General features: G+C 37.5%; 1 protein-coding gene across 1 annotated transcript in view; it reads right to left on the bottom strand.

Moving 5' to 3' along the window:
- LOC139145064 (opsin-5-like) overlaps positions 1–15,689 on the bottom strand; it is a 36,685-nt gene that overhangs the window by 17,092 nt on the left and 3,904 nt on the right. The gene's annotated exons all lie outside the window — the stretch shown is intronic.

The following is a 15,689-nucleotide window of genomic DNA, read 5'->3' as shown; positions in this document are numbered from 1 at the left end:
CTTTGTACATCGACATCGATAACAGTTGAATTAATAATTGGTCATGAGAGATTTTTAATCACTTTTAAATTTAAAAAAAATCATAAACGGGATTTTAATCCCTTAAAAATCAGAGTAAGCATTACTACGGTGCACGTAAAACGAATGGCAAGATTGAGAAATATAATAGGCATGAACCTTTGACCTACGGTATATTCCAATAGCATACAGAGATCGCTTTAATATGGGATGAAGGACGTGAAAACTTCCCCACGTTTAAGGGAAGACTTCATAATCTTACACGGCATGTTCAGCGATTATTCAACCGATTCTCCAGTCTGTTCTAGAAAACGGCCTATACCATGGCATCCGAATGTATGCATGTTTCCGTTTCCAATATCCCAGTCCGTGTCGACATCGATGTTTGCCAGGCTACGCTTATTCAAAGGACGGTTATGTTTTGAAATCACCGTGCCTAGTTGGCGTACAGTTAATTCTCTTTGGTAAAAAAAAAAGCCGAATTTTAGGTTGCGATTGTCATAAACGACATCTTAGGCAATCCACTCGCAAGAACCTGGGAAAAAAATACGCGATTGTACATGGACACGGTCGTTACTAGTCGACATTGCACGAGAGTTTCATCATTTAGGGGAGAACCATTTGATTTCCGGGGGGGGGTATGGAGGATTTTGAGAAAAAAAAATTTGTCGCCAGGTGAGATAGAAGAAAAAAAAAATTGATCCTGCCATGGCCTTAGAAAAAAAAATTGTCATAACAGACAGAAGTGAAAAAAAAAAATTGTCACAATGCACCAGAAATTAGCAAAATTTGGAAACCCTATTCTCATGTATTCTTTGCCGGCGCGCCGCCATAGGCGGCGCAAATGTTTTTACCACAAGCAATTCTTATGTTTTTTTCCCAGCATGCACTACATAGGTCTACTTACACCTCAGTGCACTCAATGTTTTCCTTCCCTTTCCTGACCCAAGAAATCATATTTCAGGATTTCTGTTGCAATATCTCAATGGCATAGGCACTATCTAAAGGGACTTTTTGACTTCTGTAAATTGTGAAAATTTTAAAACACAAGACAGGAGTCAATAAACTTGTGTTAAAATCAATATAGTATTCTCTCAATATAAATATGTTAGGAAGATGTACAAGTTGACAATGAAAAATTGAGGAACAACAAATGTAATGAAATACAAGGGAGAGGGTCACTAAAAAAATTGAAAACTTCAGGGGGCGTTACTCAAAATGTGGAGAGGAAGAAAGGGGACGGGTTACTCAATTTATTTTGGCGAAATAAATTGAAACACATCTCAGATTGCACCATTGCACACATCCATTTCTCAAAATTTTCAATGCGAGAGGGGGGCACCCCTCTCGTGTTCTCTCCCCCCCCCTTGGCTCTTCTAACAGTGTTACTGGTAAAAGACAAATTTAAAATACCTATCGGATTGCACTACACTGCACCGTGGCGCACATCAATTTCTCAAAATTTTCCCAGGATCTAGGACAAAACTGAACTGTTGTGAATTCATCCTTTATTATCACAGAGACATGTTTTCATTTACCTCACTTCAATGACCATTTTGTCAGTTAAACATACCATATTCATGATTTTCATTAGAAGCTGGCAGCTGGAGAAATGACACAAGAAGGTCACAAATTTTCGGTTCCTGTATATTTATTTATCTTCAGTCTCTGGCAAACAGAACTCTTTTTCACAAATTGTATTGTCATTGTTTGGTTGTTGAATATTGTGACACAAACACTGATCATGCATAAAATGTAAAAATATTGCAGTGTTCAATGTCATTTTCAAACAGTTTTACCAAATGCAAAATAACCTGAAACTCCTCTCAGATTGCACATCAATTTCCCAAAATTTCCAATACGAGAGGGGAAACCCCCTCTCGTTTGCTCTCCCCCTTGGGGTGTTCTAACAGTTTCACTTAGTAAAAAAAAAATTAAAAAACACCTCTCAGATCGCACCAGACTGCACCATTGCACACATCAATATCTTAAACTTTCCATGCAAGATAGGGGAAAGCCCCTGTGACACTTTCCCCCTAAGCCTCTCACGTGTTCTCCCCTGTACTTTCAAATTCTGCCCGGTCAGATATCCTAGTGAAAACCTTGTCATAATACCCATCCAAATTAAACAATATACTATATGGTTAGATACTGCGTGAGCTTTTATATCTTTATTTTATTGTGACTTGCAATTTCATTTTGATGGGTTCACCTTTTTTGAACCATCATGAGATAACTGATGATAGTCTAGCAGAGTACATCAGGATTTCAAAGGTCTTTACTGTTAAATTGCTGTATTTTGTAAATTTTACAAATACATTTATTTGTATTTAACTTTTCTAAGTGGGGGGATCAGTCAAAATTTCAGAGTTAGAGAGGGGAGTTACTCAAATTCATCATGGTTGACGGGGGGGTGTCACTTGAAATTTCTGAGTTTCAGGCCGTAAATAATGACGGCTCCCTTATATACAACGCATCACAAACTTGATGACAAAGAAAAAAAAATTTGCATTGCTACTCCATTTGAAAAAAAAAAATTGATGCAGCTCTGACAGTAGAAAAAAAAAATTGCTGTCACTGTGACAGGAAAAAAAAATTTGCTCCCATACCCATTTCCTCCATACCCCCCCCCCAAAAAAAAATCAAATGGTTCTCCCCTTATGACACACATCGTATTACGCGGGCCTCTGATCGGAAGTCCATAATTGCAAACGTTCCCGATGAAAGTTATCTTGAATATGCAAATATCCTCTACATCTGTACCTGGTTTATGAATCCTTTGTTCAAGCTATTTCAGACTAGTTGTTATGCCGATATAATCTACACATTGACTCACCGTGAATTCAAGTACGCCTCACGGCAATATGTGTCACGAGGAGTTTCAAGTGCGCCCTCACTCTCGACCACACGTCAAGGGGTTCATAAGTTCGCTGGACAAGCTTTACAGCTACACAACAACAACAACAACAACAACAACAACAACAACAACAAGTGCCATGCATCAAACAATACTATAAAAAAGAAACTACTAAGAAATACTAGTTTAAAAATTACATATACCTACTTTGCATATTTGTGCTATTATTGATACTCGCTATAACTTATTGCCTTTTCCATCAAGAACTGTAATTTTGCGCAAGGACATCTGTGTACTTCGAGATATATATATACATATATATATATATATATATATATATATATATATATTATATATATATATATATATATATATATATATATATATATATATATATTATATATATATATATATATATATGGGCCCCGCAAACAGAAACACCCCTAAGAGACTGGTCAGCCTGGGGGGCCGGTGGATTCATGGGGGTGGGGGGTCACCATGTTTTTGAAATGCCCAATAGGGGGGGTCAGTGTGTTTTTGAATTTTGACACAGGCTCATCATTGCCTAAAATGCAAGTGTCAGTCACAAATTTCATCATTCAGTTGTATTTTTCGGCGCGCCCTTCGGGCGCCATACTTTGATAAATCAGAGATATCTTGATGTTTGCTAAGTGAAAGTGTACCATTATGAAATCTGCATTTCATATGAAAAGGATGACAATTCCTGATACTTTTCTGTTCTCTCAATGAGAATTCGGTATGAGAAAGCAACATGCACAAATATTTCACAATACCATATATTTGATACAGTGACTTATTTTAGAGATAGAAAAATGACAAGATATCTTTCCTTCTCATTGATGTAATTATTTTCCTTTGTGTCACAGGTTTTCTGTAGAAAGATGCTTTTTTATGAACAAAATAACAGTTAAAAAAGGCAGTTTTTGTCATTATTAGCTGTGCTTTTATGGTTTCAATGTTACAAGAAAATGTCCTGTCAGACACTGTACACATCAGATTTGGGTAAAAAAGCTCTCTATGGCTCCTCAGGAGATTTAATTGGATGGTTGGCAAGTCTTAACACCCATCAAAGTTTTTGATTCACTGCTTTTTCCTCTTTGATATTAATGATTGACATCCATTTCTGTACAACAGTTCAGGACATCTGGTTAAGCATAGAAAGTGTGAAATACATTCACAGCTCATTCAAAATACAGCTCATTCAAAATGTACTGTATTCAAACTTTAAGATTGACACTTTGAAATTCCTATCTTGCAACTGACATGTCAACAATTTCATTAGAACATAGAATGACTATTTAAAATATAAATATACGTAAAATGTAAAAATATAATATATATTATATATATATATATATATATATATATATATATATATATATATATATATATATATATATATATATATATATTTATGTCCATCTTTTGTTTTACCTATGTTGCGCCCCGGGGGGTCACCCTGTTTTCAAAATTTGGAATAGGGGGGTCAGCCACTTTTTGACGTAGGCAAAAAATAATCCACCGCCGCCGCCCCCCTCCCCAAGGCCGAAGAAACTGACCAGTCTCTAATGCAAATTTGTAACATTTTGAGTAAAATGTATCTAAAGCTTACGTGTAAAGGCCGAGTTACACGAGGCAACTCGCCGAGCAACACGACGAGCAACGCGGTAGGCAACGCATCGAGCGACGTGACTAGAAGAGTTACACGAGGCAACTCGTTCGGCAATTTGTCGCTAGTTTCGTTGCAAAAGATTACGGTGCGGTGCGCATGCTTGAAGAGCGGACTGTTGTGTTTCGTGGTGGCCCATTATCAAAACGTTCTCTAGACCGTGGCAAATTGCAATATGACTCGACCATAAAAATAGTAATATTTCAAATCGTCGAATTAAAAGAAACTCCCACTAAATAATTTACAGATCGGATTAATGAAGGATATAAGCGAATAATCTTAGAGAGATGTGTCGTGATAATCAACATATAAAAACTCAAATAATTGTACAGCTAGAATTATTTCGAATATTCTTATAGAGACATGTTTGTCATGTGGAGATGGATTCACGGATATGCTTGATTGTTAACATACGGTAAGGACAGAATTAACAGAAGCAAGGTGGTGTGATTCAAATATTAACCGGTTGCCTTGAAAATGGTGACTCTCCTCCAAACTTGCATACGAAATTGTGGCCTTCCTCTCAATTCATGAACCTCCCGTCTTGATTTTAATGCCAGAACATATATTATAGAAATAACGGGCGACGCGCTGACCATTAACGTTTATTTATGGCAAGGGCGAGGGGAAAGCCAAAAATTAACGGGCGAGGCTTGCCGAGCTCGTTAATTTTTCTGCAAATGAATCAGTTACTCTTCAACAGTAACGGCATTGTTATTTCAAGCAGTTATGTAAAACAGGCACCCGACGCAACGATTTGCTGTGACTGTACACGGATTCATGCTGTGACGTCATGGCGCAAGCCCTCGTTTTGTAAACAAACATGACCTCTTAAATAATCGGGCTTCACACAAACCAGAAATACTCTGTTTTGTCACGAAACCAAACCGCTAATCTTAAACTCATTTCATTAGTGTTAATTAGGTGTATGTGTCCAAGTTCGATGACACTTGAAAATAAATAAGGGTATTGCGAGTCTTCAATCAAATGTGGTTCTGTGTTCTCTGACAATCACATGATCTCACTGAAATCAATTATGGCTTCCAATATCTTGAAACACATTATGTATACAAGTTGAGACTATAAATTTCATCAGCCTAACGTCTTTTTCCACAGGGGAAACTGCCTTTTAAACTTGAAAAGGCACTATAAAGAGAATAGTGTAATACCAAGACAACATGTTTTGAAAGGGAGAAAACCAGTCAATACATACACATTTGAGGTAAAGATTGTGTACAATACTTTCTTGGATCAAGTCACTTATTTTTCACTGGTAAATATTTTCTGTTATAAGTTTCTATGGTTGAAAATTGCTTAGACTTCTTCAAGACAAATTTGAATATGGAGGACTTTCAGTTGGTTTTGCAATTCAAACCTAGAGTTAAATATCAATGGAAATATTGGAAGTTGAGTTAGTAGGGTGAAAAAATAACTTTTGTCAGTAGTTCGTTTTCAAAATATTCACTCATTCTACGATTTGATACATTGAAAAATGTGTGATTTCACTGCATAACATAGAAAACATCACTGTCTATTGTATTTTTCCGCTGTGTATTATGAAAGGCATTTTGTGTTTTGCAACATTCAAAGACTACTCTTTATTGAGAAAAATTAATGAGTAGAGTGATTTTCATGATAATCTTCTAAAACGCTATGTATACTTGAATGCATAACACTGAGTTAAAATTACACTGGCCAAGTACAGGTTAGAATTTTCACCTGCCATTAACAACAAATGAAACCCCCGGTGGTGGCAGTCCCCGGGCCGGTTGGTGGGTACCCGTGCGCGTTACCAAATGGTTCTACTCAGGAATAAAAAAGGACGCGATGCGTACGCCGTTCCCCATACTCAGTTTCGCTGATCACTGCGTCTCACGTGACTTGACTAGACACAGCATTGAATCATGGGGCGCTGTCATTGGCTGTTTAATTTTATTTGGAAGTAACGCTAAAATTATCACAGGTTCATGATGCGAACGTGGCTAGAATTTAACCAAGGATTTAATTACCATTCTTACAAGTTTTGAAATATTGGCAGCTACCAGATTTGACTAAAAAGCACGCGACAAAAAATTTGCACTATGTATGGGCATGCGCAATTAACACCTTCCGGGAGACCAAAAACTGTCTCATTTCAAAATGGCGGTTTGCCGTTACTTCCAAATAAAATTAAACAGCCAATGACAGCGCCCCATGATTCAACCAATCAGATTTCGTAATTCGATACATGGCGGTTTCCCCGTTACCTGCCTCTTTGAACTTGTCACTGAGGCGGGGACCAGCCAACATACTCAGTACGCCCAAATAATCACGTGATGCCGGTACAAACAAACCCACATGTGTACTGAACGCGTATGGAAATACACGGGGGTCCAGACACTTCGCACCAAAACCAGTTCGCCCCACACAACTTCGTCCCAAAACCATTTCGTACCAAAACCACCTCGTCCCAAGTACTACTTCGCCCAACCCCACTTCGCCCCAAGTACCACATCGTACTAAAACCACTTCGCCCAAAGTATAGTACCGTCAACTCGTCCTGAAACAACGATGTTACGACGTATCACAAGGTTGTTTTTACCTGCAACTTGGAAGCATTAATGTGTTAGGACATTTTGGCTATCACGAACCATTTATTGTTGCATGAAACCATAAACGATAGAATAAGAAAATAGAAACACGCAAATGCTACAACTCAGGTGCCTTGCGCGGAATTGCACGATGTCAATTTCGCGAAATGCGTACACTTTCAAGATTTCAGTCCCAGGATGACAGAAAGGTGGTTATTTTCAGCTTTAGCAGTTAGCGATAAGTTTCGGGCAAAGCGGTTTGGGGACATGACTTTTTGGGCGAAGTGGTTTTGGTACGAGGTTGTTTTGGTGCGAAGTGGTTTTGGTGCGAAATGGTATGGGACGAGATGGTATGGTGCGAAGTGGTTTTGGTGCGAAGTGTCTGGGAACGAATACACGTACGTCTGTGCGCGTTTGCCACATGGCTTTGTTTGTACCGTGGTCGATTCGAATTCCGGGTTTGGCCTATTCACGGAAAAGGGGGTGTTTTTCTTCAGTCATCTCGGAGATTCTAGGTCCGTGAAATCGAGAAAAAGGGGTACTTTCTCAGAGTAACCTCCGAGATTAGGGATAGTCCTTTCATAATCTCCCTAGGATACTAAATCTGGTCTAGTCTCACTCTCAAAGAAAATGAAAAACAGTACCGTACGTTTGTATGTACATATGACGTATACATGCCCATCACTTAGGGTCCACCCCCAATCAAATTTAGTGTGTTCTATAACTCCCAGCATTCCCGGCCAGCTTTTGAACTGCAACGAGCAATGGCGGCTGTAGATAGTGCATGTTACAATATGTCATTTTAAAGACTAGTAAATTATCTTTCAAATGATACCTAACAAGTGTGGTTATGTTCAAAAACAAGCTCAGCAGAATACTTATAGGAAGACAGGTTTAACAAAAATGCACGCAAATCTGCAACACTGTGATATTGCGGTACCCTCCAAAATATGACTGTTACAGCTGTAAAGTCCAAATATTTTTTCTGTTAAAAGTCTATTTCATATTTCTGACATATCCCTGTACCAAATAAAACAGATTTAATAGCAAAAATGGGCAGATTTTTTGTGTCTAGCTAAAAAATTGGTAGAATTCGATTTTAGCTATGACTGCAATTGTCAATGTAAACTTTGGGGTATGGGGTAAGTTTTGGTCATATTTCATGAATATTATACAAGATAGTGCATGTTACAATATGTCATTTTAAAGACTAGTAAATTATCTTTCTAATGATACCTAACAAGTTAGATTATATTCAAAAACAAGCTCAGCAGGTGACTGATATGAAGACAGCTTTAACAAAAATGCATGCAAATCTGCAACACTGTAATATTGCGGTACCCTTCAAAATATGACTGTTACAGCTGTAGAGACCCAATATTTTTCCTGTTAAAAATCTATTTCATATTTCTGACATGTCCCTGTACCAAATAAAACCAATTTCATACAAAGAATTGCATTTTTTATTCTGCCTAGCTAAAAAATTGGTAGAATTTGAGATTTACTGTAATTTGCAATGTTAAACTTTGGGGTATGGGGTAAGTTTTGGTCATATTTCACAAAAACTGTAGAATATATTGCATGTTGCAATATGTCATCTTAAAGAAGAATAAATTGCCTTTCTAATGATACCAAACAAGTGAGGTTATGTTAAAAAATAAGCTCAGCAGATGACTTACAAGAAGACAGATTTGACGAAAATGCAATTTGGTTGCAAAATTATGATTTTGCGGTACCCTTCAAAACATGACCATAACAGCTATTCCATCCCTATATTTTTTCTGTTAAAATTCCATTTCGTATTCTAGGGATCCCAAGGCTTCTGAAAAATACAGGTTTGTTATCCTGTGGGGGGGTGCACGTAGACCCCCTCTAGCCCACGGTACGGCCTAATTTGGAGACTTGGGGCGTTTCGAACTGGCACATTAACTCTGAAAGAGCATTTAATCTCACAAGAGACTTTCCTAGATGTAAGCCTTGGATGTCATCATGCTGTATTGTACATAAGAGCTACCAGAGATTTTAGATCAGACTGGAACAGACTGCTGTGCGGAATATTTTTCTGCTAATGGATCTTTCCTTGTCAACAAGCACAACTACAGCATTGCTGATATGTTTCAAAATCGTGCCAACATGAATCGTCTCCAGGAAATACTGGCTGATAAACATGGTCCAGATATGCCAAGAAGACATAGGAAAGGAGAAAATATCTGGCACAGGGGAAACCACAGACCTAATATTGCACCAGATATGTATGACTTTCCAAATGATGATAAGTTGGTGAATGAGTGGGAAGCAGGTCTCCAAGAGGCTCAAATGGATCTTCGAGCACTTGGTGTGAAACCTGATACTGATGTTGACAACACTGCCAACCAGTGGTTCTACCATCCTCACATAATAAATGCTACTACTGAGTCCAACATACGTGCTCAAATGGCAGTTAATAATGACAGAGTTGAAGAGGATGAAGAAGTAGGACATAATCACATTGAGTATACTGAAAATGGTGCAGAAGTTGAACTTGATGATATAAATATAGAGATAGCTGCCCATCTGCATCATACAATTCATGATGACGACAATGTAGACTCTGAGGAAAGCCCTCCTGAAGTTACAGCAAAATTTGCTAGCAAAATAACTGTGCATGGAGTTGGGGAAGTTCACAAAGGCACGCTAGTCAGTCTACTAAACAGCAACCCACATGGGGCGTCAACGGACAGACTGAAAAGGATACGGTCAAAAATACAAGTAGCAACTTCAGAAACTATCTCACCGGATCAGATCGGACTATTTGATGAGGTTGCCATCCATGTGAAAGAAAAAAGTCTTTCATCCTAGGTAGAATCCACAGGATTAGAAAGAAAGGAGTTTCTACAATATAATATAAGAAACCGTTGTCTCTTAACTCCAAGGTTGCAGCAAATGTCGTCATCACTGTTAACGTATTCGAGAACATTGGGTCCAAATACATGTACTGCAGAGGTGAAGTCAGAGAGTTTATGTTCAGCGATATAATAATGAAAGTTACATTACATGTAGAAGATAAGCTGTATGAGCTGGCTAAGCCAGATGAACTTAAACTAAAAGAATTTGTGAAAAACATAAATGCAAAATCCAGAAAAAGACTGACAATGTGAAGAATAAGCAAAGAATCCTAGAAACACGAGGGACAGTAGATGATGGGAGGTGTATTGTCACACAGGAGCCAGCAGAGAACTCCAGATCCAAACGGATAAGGAAGATGATTGTGTATGAATGTGACTAAAATCAGGTGAGGACAAACATTTGTGATGTACATGTATACAAAGTCAACCTCCAGGGTCAACCCTGGAAGTCAACATACTAACCTCCTAGATTTCGAAAATAAGGGTATGTTTTTTACAGCTAATTTTTCCCAGATTTGCCACAAATAGGGAGTGTTTTTCTCAGAAATATTCTAGGAAAGGGGGTACTTTTCCAACTTGGGTAACAAGCATGGGTACCCACCAACCCGGGGACTGCCACCGCCGGGATGAAACCTCAGTTCACCTATTGCTGTGAAAGAATAATTTTAATTGAAATAATGCCAGTATCTGCATTCGTCTTTCTGTGTAATTATTTGTTAGTGACAAACTGCTTACTTCTAACATTTGTGAAATAATGATACACAAACAGATTTTTGATATATCTTAGAGGTTATATCAATCCGAGAGTGACTTTTTTTATTGTCATACATTACATTTTGTAGTTCTGGAATTTGTTGAAGTTTTACATGGCATGATGTGTTCCTTTCAGTAACATTTTCTGTACCCTCTTTGATCTCCAGGTTATTGAGGATGTTGTACAATTCCTTGTAAGGCGGTAAGGTACTGGATGAGAAAGGGTTACCAATGCCAACTGCTCCAAGGGGTAGAGATGATCATCCTCCAATCTGCCTACCTTCAAGTGACACCAAAGCTGAGTTATGTGACAAGTATACAGAAAGTTGTCAACAAAGTGACCCTCCACGCATGGCTGTTGGTGAGACGACTTTCCGTAATATTTGGAGTAGCTGTGTTAAACTTATCAAACCGATGGAATCAAGGACTGATGTTTGTCCAAAAATGTGAAGCTTTCAGACAATCTATTCAATGTGCAACAAGTGAATCTGATAAACTGAATTCAGTAATCACATTTCAAGTGCACAGTCTGAAAGTGAATTCTGTAACGAATTGATAAAAATGGCAACAGCAGAGTATGAGCCTGTCAAAGAATTGATTAAGCCTGGTCACTATAATTTCTGTTGTAATAGTTTATCTAAAGTACACTACTCGTTTGATTTTGCTCAGAGATTTCTTTTACCTCATCAATCACGTCAAGTAGGACAACTTTTTCTCAATCCAATGAAAGTTAATTGTTTTGGTATTCACAATGAGGCATGTAAATTACAGATGAATTATTTATTTAACGAATCACAAAACATACAGCCAGACCACAAGGAGTGTAATTGGCCAAATAATGTAATTAGTATGTTGGATGATTTTCTTAGAAATTTTGACCTCGGTGAGAAATGTGCTGCTAACCATGCAGATAACTGTTCTGGTCAAAATGAAAACAGGAGTTTATCGCATTATTTTATTTATCTTTATAGCACAGATAAGCATAAAGAGATCACATATCACTTTATGGAAGCTGGCCATACTAAATGTTACTCAGCATTTGGTACGATCCATCAGTTGTACAGGAGGTGGCACAACTGTGTAATGTTGTCATTAAAAGTTCAAAGGTCAATTCTTCAAGGCCATACATGTCTTCAGATGCATCAGGTGATATTGAGAGTGAGTCAAATTTCCATTGGAGGGAGTGGGATGAGTTTTTAAAAAGTATCTCAGAAATCTCAGGGGAATCAGTGGTTAACATAGATTCACTAAGGATGACCCAGGGGCTGTGTATGTAAAAAAATCAGTAACTGGAGTTGAGAAACGTGTTTATTTAGTGAAAAGGGGGTTACATGGCCACCAAGTGATGGTACTTTACCCACAGTACTGCCAGCTGGAGGTCTGTCCAGAGATAGATATTGGGATCTCCAGACTCACGTCTGACCAGAGTGCTACGGTATGTTCAGGAGCCATATAGGGCCACATACTTCTGCAACGCTGCAACACATAGTGAATACACGGTGCTGTGGTAACACTTTGAAAAATAACAGTGTGTAAAACATCTATCTGTCTGTCTATCTATCTTTACATCTATCAATCTGTCTAGCTATCCTTTGCTTATATGGCCACAATATATCATATTGTATCATACTCAATAGTAACAGTTTAAAAATTGTTACTGCAGTGCTATACTGTGCTTTGCATATATTAAAAATATTGAATGTGCAGTGAATACTGATACATAATGAGCAATTTGCTTTAAGTTAAATTTGAGGAAGTATACTGCTACACAATTGTGTTGCTCAATGAGGGAGTAACAAATGTAATTGTATGATGAATTATGTATTCTGAATATTGATAGCAAATTTATGGTTTATTAAAGGTATCTCATACTGGACCTAGTACCGCATTTGGTGCGAATTAGCATAATAGCCATTATTATAAGTCTTAATCATGATTTCCTTAGAAATGAACTTAAATAAAACTAAATCATTGTTTACACTCCATTGAGAAGTATTCAAGGAGATTTTAACAAATGTAAGCAAACATGAGGTAATGGATTGTTTGTCACTGACTACTGAGTAGATTTCAAGAGTATTATGCATGCTGGTCTCTCTGACAATGCTTCACTAATGTGATATGTTATATGATAAATAAGGTTTCATTGCTATTGACTTTATTGCAATTCATTGTATATCCACTGATTTTGCAGTGTGAAACTGTATCTGTGCATAATAAGAAAAAAGGATTTTATATTGTAATATAATTATATGAAGAGGAACGGTTTTAATATAGTCATTTATGACTATTTTACACTCTATTATTATAGTCAATCTCTATGTTGCCTAGCAACAATCTCCATGGCAATTGGTCATATCTATAATTGAACATACCTGCTGCACTGAAAATGAAATGTAATGAGCAAGTTTTTACATGTCAACAAAAGAATAAAGATGCCATAGCAGCTCAAAATGGGTGATTTTGACTTAAATTTAGGTCTGTTTTCTCTATCTTCCACCCCCACAAAAGAAAAATGGTTTGATCCAACAGTAATTTTCCGTACCGAATGCCGAGTGTGACAAGTTTCACTTTCGAGCAGAATTGGTCATCCCCAAGATGACAATTATTTCATAATGTCATGTGAAAGATATGCAAAGGATCACAGTGAATGAAAATAGTCAGATATAAATTTGCATAAATTTGCATAGGTCAAGGGTCGTTTAACCCTTGATTTATAGGGTATAGGAGCATGAAATGGGCTAACCACTTACATTTTTGGAAAGAGCAGCTTCAGTACTTTCTGAAAATATCAATAACTCAAAATTGAAAAATTTTAGCGTCAGGGGTGTTTCTGCTTGCGGCGGCCTATATATATATATATATATATATATATATATATATATATATATATATATATATATATATATATATATATATATATATGTATATATATATATATGTGTGTGTGTGTGTGTGTGTGTGTGTGTGTGTGTGTGTGTGTAATAATGTCACATCTCGATGGATAGACAGGTAGACATAGATTGATAGATAGACAGATCGACGGACAGACGGACAGAGAGACAGACAGACATATAACTCCGAGGAAGATTATAGCCTTATAAGGTCATTTCCCGATTCGTTCTTGTAAATGGGAAATCCATTGTGAATAAATAAAGAAATAAACAGAACTAAGAACACAATAAGTTCCCAGACTATCCGTTACTCGTTTACGTCACGACCAGCGGCTGGATCTTTTATCGAATAATCTGATGAAGCTGTTCGTGAAAAAGGAATTCGCAAGTGGTTATTCTCTCACTACGAGTGGGAAGTGAGCATCTGTTAATACACGAGCGCAACTCATCTATTTCAGTGGTTTGGGTGAATTTTGTCATCATTTCACAGTGAGCGACTTGAAATTGAATGGCGGGGTAAACTTTTTATCAGATACGGGTAAATCTGCAGGCAAGTTCAACTTCAAAGAGTCGGGACATACTATTTTTATGATGATTACGGTTATGTTACCATGGCTATGGCTGCCACCGCCATCTTCCTTCAACCACATTAATTGATATTTGTAGAAGAAAATATCCTCCTTGGTTTGACAACGACCTTATCTGTTTACTTCGGGACAAAGAACATGCGTGGCGGCAATTCAAAAAATCACGCAGTACCGAGAACAAAGAATTGTTTTCTCGTTTGAGGGCCGCTTTTTCTAGAGCCAAACGAGTCAAGTTCTCCGAGTATATGGCTCAAATTGAATCTGAAATCAAAGACAATTCCAAGCGCTTCTGGAGTTTTGTCCTTATAAAATATAAAAATAGTTCATTGCCCAGCAGTGTGTATCTGCATGACACACTAGCTGATACTCCTGACGCTATTGCTAATGCATTTAATGTATTTTTTCAATCTGTATTTACATCAGATGATGAAAGTATTGAGAATGAATTTCCACCATTTCGTCCTAGGATTACAGACCAACTTTCAAACATATCATTAAGTTATCAGGATGTTTTACATGAGCTAAATAGTATGGATGTTAACAAAGCAGTAGGGCCAGATCTTCTGTCTGGTGTCATCCTGAAAGCATGTTCTCATGAACTTGCTACTCCATTATGTATCATCTTCAACAGGTCTTTGCATTTGGGAGTCTTTCCTCAAGCATTCAAAGTTGCAAATGTTACACCAGTTTATAAATCAGGCGACATATCAAAGGTAGTTAACTACCGTCCAATATCTCTTTTGCCATTAGTATCTAAAGTTTTTGAGAAAGTAGTTTATGCTCGCCTGTTTCCCCATGTCAGGGAATAAATTTCAGAATCCCAACATGGATTTATGAAAGGTCGGTCAACTCAAACAAATTTAGTAAGTTATGTTGATTTTATTACAGAAGCTATCGATCAGAAATTTCAGGTAGACAGCATTTATACTGATTTCAGTAAGGCTTTCGACACTGTTTCACATTCCTTATTGTCACATAAACTGAGCAGATATGGTTTCACCGGCAGCGTTTTGTCTTGGCTTACATCGTACCTCCGTAACAGAACACAACGTGTAGTTATCAATGGTCACATGTCATCACCATGTGATGTCACGTCAGGTGTACCCCAAGGTACATTAATTGGGCCACTTTTGTTCATTCTGTATGTCAACGACTTGCCAGACATTGTTCATTGCCATGGATCATCACTGTGCTGTATGCTGACGAAGCTAAAATTTTTCGCACAATTAGCACACAAAGTGATTGTATTTCCCTCCAAGCAGACATTGATAACGTTTACAAATGGTGCAATACATGGAAATTAAAGCTTAATGTCGGGAAGTGCAGCATCATTACATTTACAAACAAAAAGAAACGGATCACCTACAATTACAGTATTGCTGGTGGGCCACTAGCCCGCGTTCATAGTGTTAAAGATCTTGGTATTCTTCTTACCTCG

This window comes from Ptychodera flava, chromosome 12, assembly GCF_041260155.1.
Source record: "Ptychodera flava strain L36383 chromosome 12, AS_Pfla_20210202, whole genome shotgun sequence".
Taxonomy (NCBI): Eukaryota; Metazoa; Hemichordata; class Enteropneusta; family Ptychoderidae; genus Ptychodera; species Ptychodera flava.
The sequence above is the reverse complement of the archived record's forward strand: the minus strand, read 5'-3'. Positions and strand labels throughout refer to the sequence as shown.